This window comes from Ornithodoros turicata, chromosome 3, assembly GCF_037126465.1.
Source record: "Ornithodoros turicata isolate Travis chromosome 3, ASM3712646v1, whole genome shotgun sequence".
Taxonomy (NCBI): Eukaryota; Metazoa; Arthropoda; class Arachnida; order Ixodida; family Argasidae; genus Ornithodoros; species Ornithodoros turicata.
This window is the reverse complement of record NC_088203.1, coordinates 100339671-100348586: the sequence shown is the minus strand read 5'-3', so window position 1 is coordinate 100348586 and position 8916 is coordinate 100339671.

Here is an 8916-nt window from a genome sequence, read left to right as displayed (position 1 = left end):
GGGTTCGTCGACAGGCGTATATACAGGGCGTTTCACGAAAATCCCCTGGCCGAATAATTCGTGAACAGGTGACGCCATCGAATAAATTTCTTTTTGGTAAAGATCCTTGGGGGACATCGGCTATGAACTGAGTAGTGAGCGGCTCATTTGCATACGCTCACTAATTAAATAAACAGGCTAACTTTCGCAGGCTTACGGAACTTCTGTTTTGCGCATCGGGACCTTCAGTGAAAAGTATTCAAAGGAAAAAAACGCATCGACACCTAGTGATTTTTCCGAATAATTAATCGGTTTCGGTTTACATATTTCTTGCGCGGAGCAGTGTACCAATGCGCTCTTTGGATCAGCTATCCGGCTGTCAATTTCGTGTTCCTCCGCATGGTTCGCGCACGAGGGCGACGGAAGATAAGGAACAGCCGCAAGAGGCGCTTTGGTATTCATTCTCAACGCGACTGGTAAACAGCGCTGGCGGTACTGTCGTTCCGTAGGTGAGATAGCGTGCTCTTATCATGGATGATGAGGAATGCGCCACGAGCGCTGTGAACTAGTGGGGTACACTATTAAAAATTAGCTACACCACATAGCACGCTCCTAACCAACCATCATCTCGGATGACAACGTTCTTGCACGATTTGTTGAAAACGGGAGGTTCGGCGTAATTGGTACAACAACAACAACAGCAAAAGCGTACGCCCCCCGTTTGTCTCAAATCGAGGGATAGAACGTTGTCATTTATGATGATGGTTGGCTACGAGGGTCCTATGTGGTGTAGCTAATTTTTAATAGTGTACCCCACTAGTTCACAGCGCTCGTGGCGCATTCCTCATCATCCATGATAAGGGCACGCTATCTCACCTACGGAACGACAGTACCGCCAGCGCTGTTTACCCGTCGCGTTGAGAACAAATACCAGGGCGCCTCTTGCGGCTGTTCCTTATCTTCCGTCGACCCCGTGCGCGAACCAGGCGGAGGAACACGAAATTGACAACCAGATATCTGATCCAAAGAACGCATTGGTGCACTGCTCCGCGCAAGAAATATATAAGCCGAGACCAATTAATTACTCGGAAAAATAACGAAGTGTCGATGCGTTTTCTTTCTCGTAATACTCTTCACTGAAGGCCCCGATACGTAATGCAGAGGTTCCGTAAGCGTGCAAAGTAAAAGTTAAAAGTTAGCATGTTTATTTAATTAGTGAGCGTATGCAAATGAGCCGCGCACTACACTCTTAAAAATGAACTTCACCACATAGCACGCTCCTAGCCAACAATCATCCCGAGTGACATCGTTCTCTCCCCTGATTTGTTGAAAACTGGGGGCGTACGCCTTTTTGTGACACTTATGTATAAATGTTAATTGTCACAAAAAGGCGGACGCCTCCCGTTTTCAACAAATCAGGGGAGAGAACGATGTCAATCGGGATGATGGTTGGCTAGGAGCGTGCTATGTGGTGAAGTTCATTTTTAAGAGTGTACTCAGTTCATGACCGATGTCCCAAGGATCTTTACCAAAAAGAAATTTCTTCGATGGGGCCACCTGTTCACGAATTATTAAGCCAGGGGATTTTCGTGAAACACCCTCTATAGTTACGACAGTGTTATCATAAAGTTCCTATTATTATCATTTTGTACGCACTCCCCTTGAAAGGAAGACAATCAAATTACACAGAAAAGGAGATGACAGTGCCATCCTAATCAGGGGCTCCTCTGCGTCCACACACCTTATCTAGTTGGTAGATTAATACATGTAGGAGAGGTTTTGTATCATATTATTATTCGATTGACTTTTTTTTTATAGGCGGGAAGTTTTTATTCTTGGCACTTTAGTTATTATGGTGCACAGCTGAGTTCATGTACCCCATGGATGTTATGCTTGACACTGTTTCTTTCTTACAGTGCTCGAATCACGACCAGTGTGGACCAGACTGTATGTGCTTTCTGTTCAGCCCCCTTGGGCCCGGGTGCGTGACGCGACAGAAGTATTAAATGTTAGCAATTCCCCTTGGCAACTGTGTATGCACTCCAGCATTCTTGTGTTCTTTCAAACTGTTCAGCGAAACGCACGCGGCAAAGCTTACTGAATCGCCTAGAAATACTTGTGTGGCTGTAGAGGAGATGGTGCTCCTCCACATGAGTCCTGACCGGCAATGATGGAATGTCCCAGAGGGCAGATGGCATAGAAATCATAAGGAGAGAGGCTAGAAGAAAAGCTGAGAGAGAGAGTGAAGGGGGAGAGCAGGGAGTTGTACGGAGGAAAGACCCTCTCCCAATGTCCGAGTCCGGGGGACGCCATGATCGATATTGTGGATTCGGCCGGATTCTGCCACAGCCTTTCCACGTGTGAAGACCACGTGTGAAGACCAGGTCCGTTCGGCGCAATGGTATCCAATCCAATGCATGTCGCTTCCGCTTCCGCATGGCTCCGTGCGCCATGCCGTGCGTGAAGTGTGTTTGTTTTGTCTGCAATCACCTGTGCGCTTGGATTCCTTAGAGAACGAGTATCGTACGGTTTAAGCCTTGTTCTGCGACATGAAACAACGGCGCACGGAACTCGTATGAGACACTGTTCGTGACGCGCTAGGCCTACCGTATCAATCATGGCGGCTCCCATGTTGAGATGCCCCCTTCAGTGGCCTGGTTCCTAGTTATTATGAGGGTTCTATGGCAGATGGTGGTGGCCTCACGCTAGGACGGCACCGGTAGAACTGGCTGCCGGGGCGCGCAGCAGCAGAGGCGCGGCATCATCGTTGTCCACGGGCCGCCACATTTAACGTTCAGCTGACATTGACGTTCAGCTGACCTTAACATGATTACACAACTATACGAGAAATTGAGTTACACTGAAATTATACACGAACAATGAAGGAATTTGGTTCACATAGCAGGTTTTCCGCACGCGGTTCACCAGTTTACACGATGACTTGTCGCAGAAGGCCAGGTGTTGTAAACTGGCTACCAGCGCTATTCCTGGATACCCAGCTTCCGCGTGTTCTACGTGGCCCCAGTCATTTGAAAATGTGCAGTTTGAAATAGGTATCAATTAGAATTAGCTTGATTTTTGTGACGCTTGTGGTTCGTGCAACAGCACATTAGGACGGGAAGGCTTTGTCGACGCGAATGCTGGAGGGGAAAACATAACGAAACTCTTTCTCTCTACTGCCGAATGAAGGCGTCTGGTGGGATGTAACAACTTTTACATTCAGTGCATTTCGCCAGATAAACTGTGCGGGAGGTCATTAAGCTGCAATTAAGATTGTATGGTAATTGCCGTATCGTACGCAACGTGGGACATTCCGAAGGTGAAGACGCCCTATAAAGACCATGATATTACTCCATTTCCTATCCGCTTACGTCACAATTCCTCTTCGGTGTTACTGCTCCGGAGAGCAAGGTTTACGAAACACCGTCTAGGTTAAGCACTCGATCGATACCCATCATGTTCAGGGTGTACTTCCCCTTTTAGCATATCGCTTGACCATTTTTTTCTTTTAGTAGTGGGGATAGAATGTAGTTTGGACACCACGGCGCGTTAGATACAGGGGTCAATTAGATACCACGGTATAGTTCTACGTACCGCGAATCCCCCTTGACGGGAACCCGTTTTTTTAAATTAAGTAACGGCTTATTTCATCATCTCCCAGTCCACACATGCAAGTAATAGACATACATACACAGTTGTACACGTGAAGATATTTGAAAGGTAAAATTAATGGCCTCCCTAGCTTATAAGTCGTGGTATTGCGGTCATTGGAATACGCCAGCCAGCTGTGGAACACCCGCATGAAAACTGACATGCAAAACTGTCACGTTCATTTATTCGAGGTATAACAAACAGCAATCAGTCACACAACTATTACAAAATGCAAATACAAAAACATTACGAAACCGTAAATGAATACACCTACTCACAACACAGCAAGCAGATATAGTTCTATTTCTTCAAAAATGATTACTTTCAAATTCTCATTCTTTTTACGATCTCTGGAGAAGTGGAACAGTCTTCCGGAAAGGCTGATAAGCTGGTATTCTGTCAGTGCATCTTACAACTTGCCATGCGAATTGATTGAAGTTAGTGAAATTTTTCTTCAAATTATGAATACTTTGTTAAACAGCTCAGCGTGTTGCTTCTACTTGTAATTTTTATGCTGTTCAGAATATTTTATGAACATAACGATCTAATTACACAAGCAACTGCCGCTATTACATTTTTCTTTTCACTAACACTGTAACGCAGTAGATGTTCTATGTGCAAACGATTGTTACAAGCATGTCAAACTGCTAAAAATATGTATAATCTACAATTCGTATGTACACGTATCAGGCAAAATTCGACTGAAAAATTTGTTGTGATTAATTTATACTATTTACATAGCCTACATACTTTGTTAGAAAACGAGGTTCCTCAGAGCAACGCGGCCATACTTCACGCATATCAACGTTACGCCTTACAGCGGCGGCGCACTAAAGTCCAAACACAATGTCGACACTACAACACACTCATGTAAAACATATGTATTTGTTTCATTTGCACCATGGTTAGGGCAAGTAAACTTTCTTGTAGTTCTTCATTTGACCAGCCAATCTTTTGTTGGAAGTATACCCCAGCAGGCTTTCCTGTGAAAACCCGCATCTCCAACCATGTCCCTTCTACCATTGTGCGAGAACGTAACACTGGTACTCCCTCCTTCAGAGCATTCGGGATGCTTGGACTTTCTCTACATCTATATCCGGAAAGTGATCTTGCACAAACTTATATAGCTAAATAGTCCCTTTATAAAACTCGAGTGGATTTTCTGCTGTATAGTCGCGGAACGACCGGAAGTCTTCGTGGCACCGGAAGTTTTGGTGGAGGCTTGTTTATGTTTACTCGAGAATGTCAGGTATATCATTCGTAGGTAGCAGCTAAAACTTTGCAACCTTTTAGGCACAACATATGAGACAACTATTGCGTCCTAAAAGGTGTAACTGCTCCAACCTTTCTTCTGAGAGTGTGGAAGCCCTGTAGAGGAGCTACACTCTTAAAAATGAACCTCACCGCATAGCACGCTCCTAGCTAACCATAATCTCGAATGATATCGTTATCTGCCCCGATTTGTTGAAAACGGGAGGCGTACGCCTTTTTTGTGACACTTATGCCGGTCATAATTGTCACAGAAAAGGCGTACGCCCCCCGTTTTCAACAAATCAGGGCAGATAACGACATCATTCGAGACGATGGTTGGCTAGGAGCGTGCTATGCGGTGAAGTTCATTTTGAAGAGTGTACACTCTTAAAAATGAACTTCACCGCATAGCACGCTCCTAGCCAACTATCAACTCGAATGATATCGCTATGTGCCCTGATTTGTTCAAAACTGTAGGCGTACGCCTTTTTTGTGACACTTATGCTGTTCATAATTGTCACAAAAATGGCGTACGCCTCCCGTTTTCAGCAAATCAGGACAGATAACGATATCATTCGAGATGATGGTTGGCTAGGAGCGTGCTATGCTGTGAAATTCATTTCTAAGAGCGTACGGCGTTATACCTCACAGCGCAATTAAGGCTGCTACGCCCTGCTGCATCTATACATGACATTCTCGGCTAAACATAAACAAGGCCGCGCCACAACTTTCGGTGCCTCGAAGACTTCCGATCCTTCCGCGACCAAGGGCACTCGGAACCAGCCACCATGCAGAATGGTAGCTTTCACTTTCTTGATTTGTTGAAAGTGGGAGGCGTACGCCTCTTTGTGGCAATTTGAATTGTCATAAGAAGGCGTACACAGTCCTCTCTCTCCTCAAATCAGAAGCGGTAACAGTATCAGTCGACATAGCGGTTGACGCAGACCGTGTTTGCTGCGAAACCGGATGACGTTTTGACAACAAACCGGAAGCGGTGCAGAAGGGCAAGCTAAAGTTAAGACTTGGTGTGGTGGGTATATTTCCATGAAGCCGCTAAGCACCGTCATCGCTGGGTCGATTAACCAAAACAACCAACACAATATATAGCGCAATTTATATAAGTCGCTAACGCAGAGGTTTGTGAATTTTGTCTTGTTAGGCTTATTTTAGTTGCACGTCAGGTATGACTGGGCGTCGACAATCGCTGCTGAAAATGTGGCAATCGATCATAACAGCACTTATGCGCGCTCCAGACTTTGCCATTGTTCAAATAGAGTGTCCGAAGAAATCATGTGGCGGCCAGATGGTCGAATAATCCATCGTATAACAATATCGTATGTTGATTTCCCGGTAATAATTTATGAAAGGGCAAGGCGTTACAAGAGAAGTTACAGAATGAAGAATGATCAATCTTTATGTGAACGACTAGAATGTCAACAACAACTGAAGGGCTCTCTTGCAACCGTGGTGCAAGTCAAAATTTGTACTTTGAAAATATGGTGAAATAGTAGAAATAAGGAGAGCTTTTTGTTGTTGTTTTTTTCTGGAGTGTACTGCGCCAGGGAGGGAATGTGCGGTGATCAAAAAAAGGGCAAAGAGGAAGAGGAATGCAAACCGCACCAATGTCCTACTGCACACCCTACACCCTACCCCTTTCCTGTTTTTTTTTTTTTTTTGTCTGTCTGTCTGTCTGTCTGTTTTCTTCTATTTCTTTTTTTCCACCCACAAACGCGTTTTGGAGTAGACAGTTCTGACTGGATCGGGACTAACCGCTCCATATTTTTCTTTCTTTTTCCAATCCTATCCAATCCTACACTCTTAGAAATGAACTTCACCGCATAGCACGCTCCTAGCCAACCATAATCTCGAATGATATCGTTATCTGCCCTGATTTGTTGGAAAAGGGAGGAGTACGCCTTTTTTGTGACAATTATGAGCAGCATAAGTGTCACAAAAAAGGCGTACGCCTCCCGTTCTGAACAAATCAGGGCAGATAACGATATCATTCGAGATTATGGTTGGCTAGGAGCGTGCTATGCGGTGAAGTTCATTTTTAAGAGTGTACTGCAGCACTGCACATGAGCCCCATTCTGTTCCTAACCGTGCATTCACACGAGCGCCTTTTCTGACCGCGCAGCGACTGAAGGAGAAGAAGGAGCGTAATCACCCAATCATCCAACCATTCGGTCGCGGGCGGGGCTTATCGTACAGCAGAATCTAGGAAGCGCGCACGTTCTTATCTTATTTTCGGCGAGATATGAAAGGGCCTTGTGCAACATCACTGCGCTCGGCAGCTCCGTCCGTCAGAAAGAGCCACACGAATAGTTTGTTCGCGGGTCACAGAATCTGACGACTGACGGGCAGAGCCTTCCGGGAGGACGAAACAAGAAAGAAAAGAAAAGCCACCTTCTGTTGCCAATGTGACAAGCGCTTTTGTTTTTATCTAATGCAACACCAACAAGAACAACATATATATTCTGATGATGAAGTTGGGTCGTTTTCTAATACACCTGGTAGAGCAACACCCGATTTTGTGGGAACTTGCCGATGAATAATACCGAACTGTACCATGGAAACATACCATGTAAGAACAGATCGTTTTTGAAATGAAAAAGAGACACCTGGATGTCGAAGCAACGGTGTGTATGTACACAAAAGCACTTTTTGGGTCCCAATATTCACGGCGTAGTCGTTGTATCAGTCAAGAACGCGTGAATTATTAATAACGAGTTGGCTGCATGCTTGCATTCCAAACCACAAGGTATCGGCTCAGGATGCTGGCAGTTTCGTTTAAAAACAAGAAAATGTGTGAGCAGTATGTCGCACGCCATGTAAGCCAAAGGGGCTCAAAATTTAATCCACGAGCCGGCCACTGCGGAGGTATCACCCTGAGTTCACCATCACGCCTTGCAGTGTGCTCGCAGGAGGCCACTGTGTGCATACATTGCGTCCTTACAAGCATCAACGAGGACGAACAGTTGTAATAAACGGAGCCTGTTTTCCTCGGTTTCACTATTTTTGCGTGTTTGCCATCCATCGCGGCCACAAACTGTGGGAACGTTCACAGCGCTTCAAAGTAACGTGTTTTAAATCTGGATAAAGCTAGTGTTAAAAATGCAACATATTGACGAACTTACGTTATATATATATTCGCTTTGGCATAGCATTATTTGGTAATTATTCACTGGGGTAGCTTCTTATACAGCGCGATATGCAAAAAGTGCGAATTCGTAAATTTCGTTTTGTTCCATAATTATATGTATGGATGGGACAGTAACGTACCACCACCCCACCCATCCAGCCCACCACCACCCCCCACCCCCAAAAAAGAAAAGATCAGGAAAGATCATAAGGGTTGTTTGAGTGGGAGAGGATCATTTCCAAGAGAGGTTCTTCTGCCGTTATAATTGCTCGACCAACGGTGCGGGTTCATGGTGGTGAACACTACCTCGCTATGCCGTCGGTATATGTGATGAACGTTTATACTGCAATGAGTAGTGTATGAAGGCACTAGACACAAAAACATGGCCTGTCCAACGCCTAAAGCAATGAATAAACGCAGGAATTGGAAGCTCCCAGAGGAGGGGTTCGTACCTGAACCATCCCATTTCTGCACTCTAAAAACTGAACTTCAGGACATAGCAGGCTATGCGCCAACCATGGCCACGAGAGATAGGGTCATCGTTTCTGATTCGAAGAGAGAGGAGGGCGGACGTTTTTTTGTGTCACTTATCCGAATTGACGCAAGGGAGAGGGGAGGGAGGGCGGGTTATGGCAAGATCGGCTCGCTGTTGTTTCTCACACAAAAGTGGGCGTCGTCACGACTTTAGAAAAAAAGAAGAAAAGAAGCAAGCACTTATGCTGTTCATAATTGTCACAAAAAAGGCGTATGCCTCCCGTTTTCAACAAATCAGGGCAGATAACGATATCATTCGAGTTTATGGTTGGCTAAGAGTGTGCAATGCGGTGAAGTTCATTTTTAAGAGTGTACCATACACACACACACACACACACACACACACCATTGGCACAAAA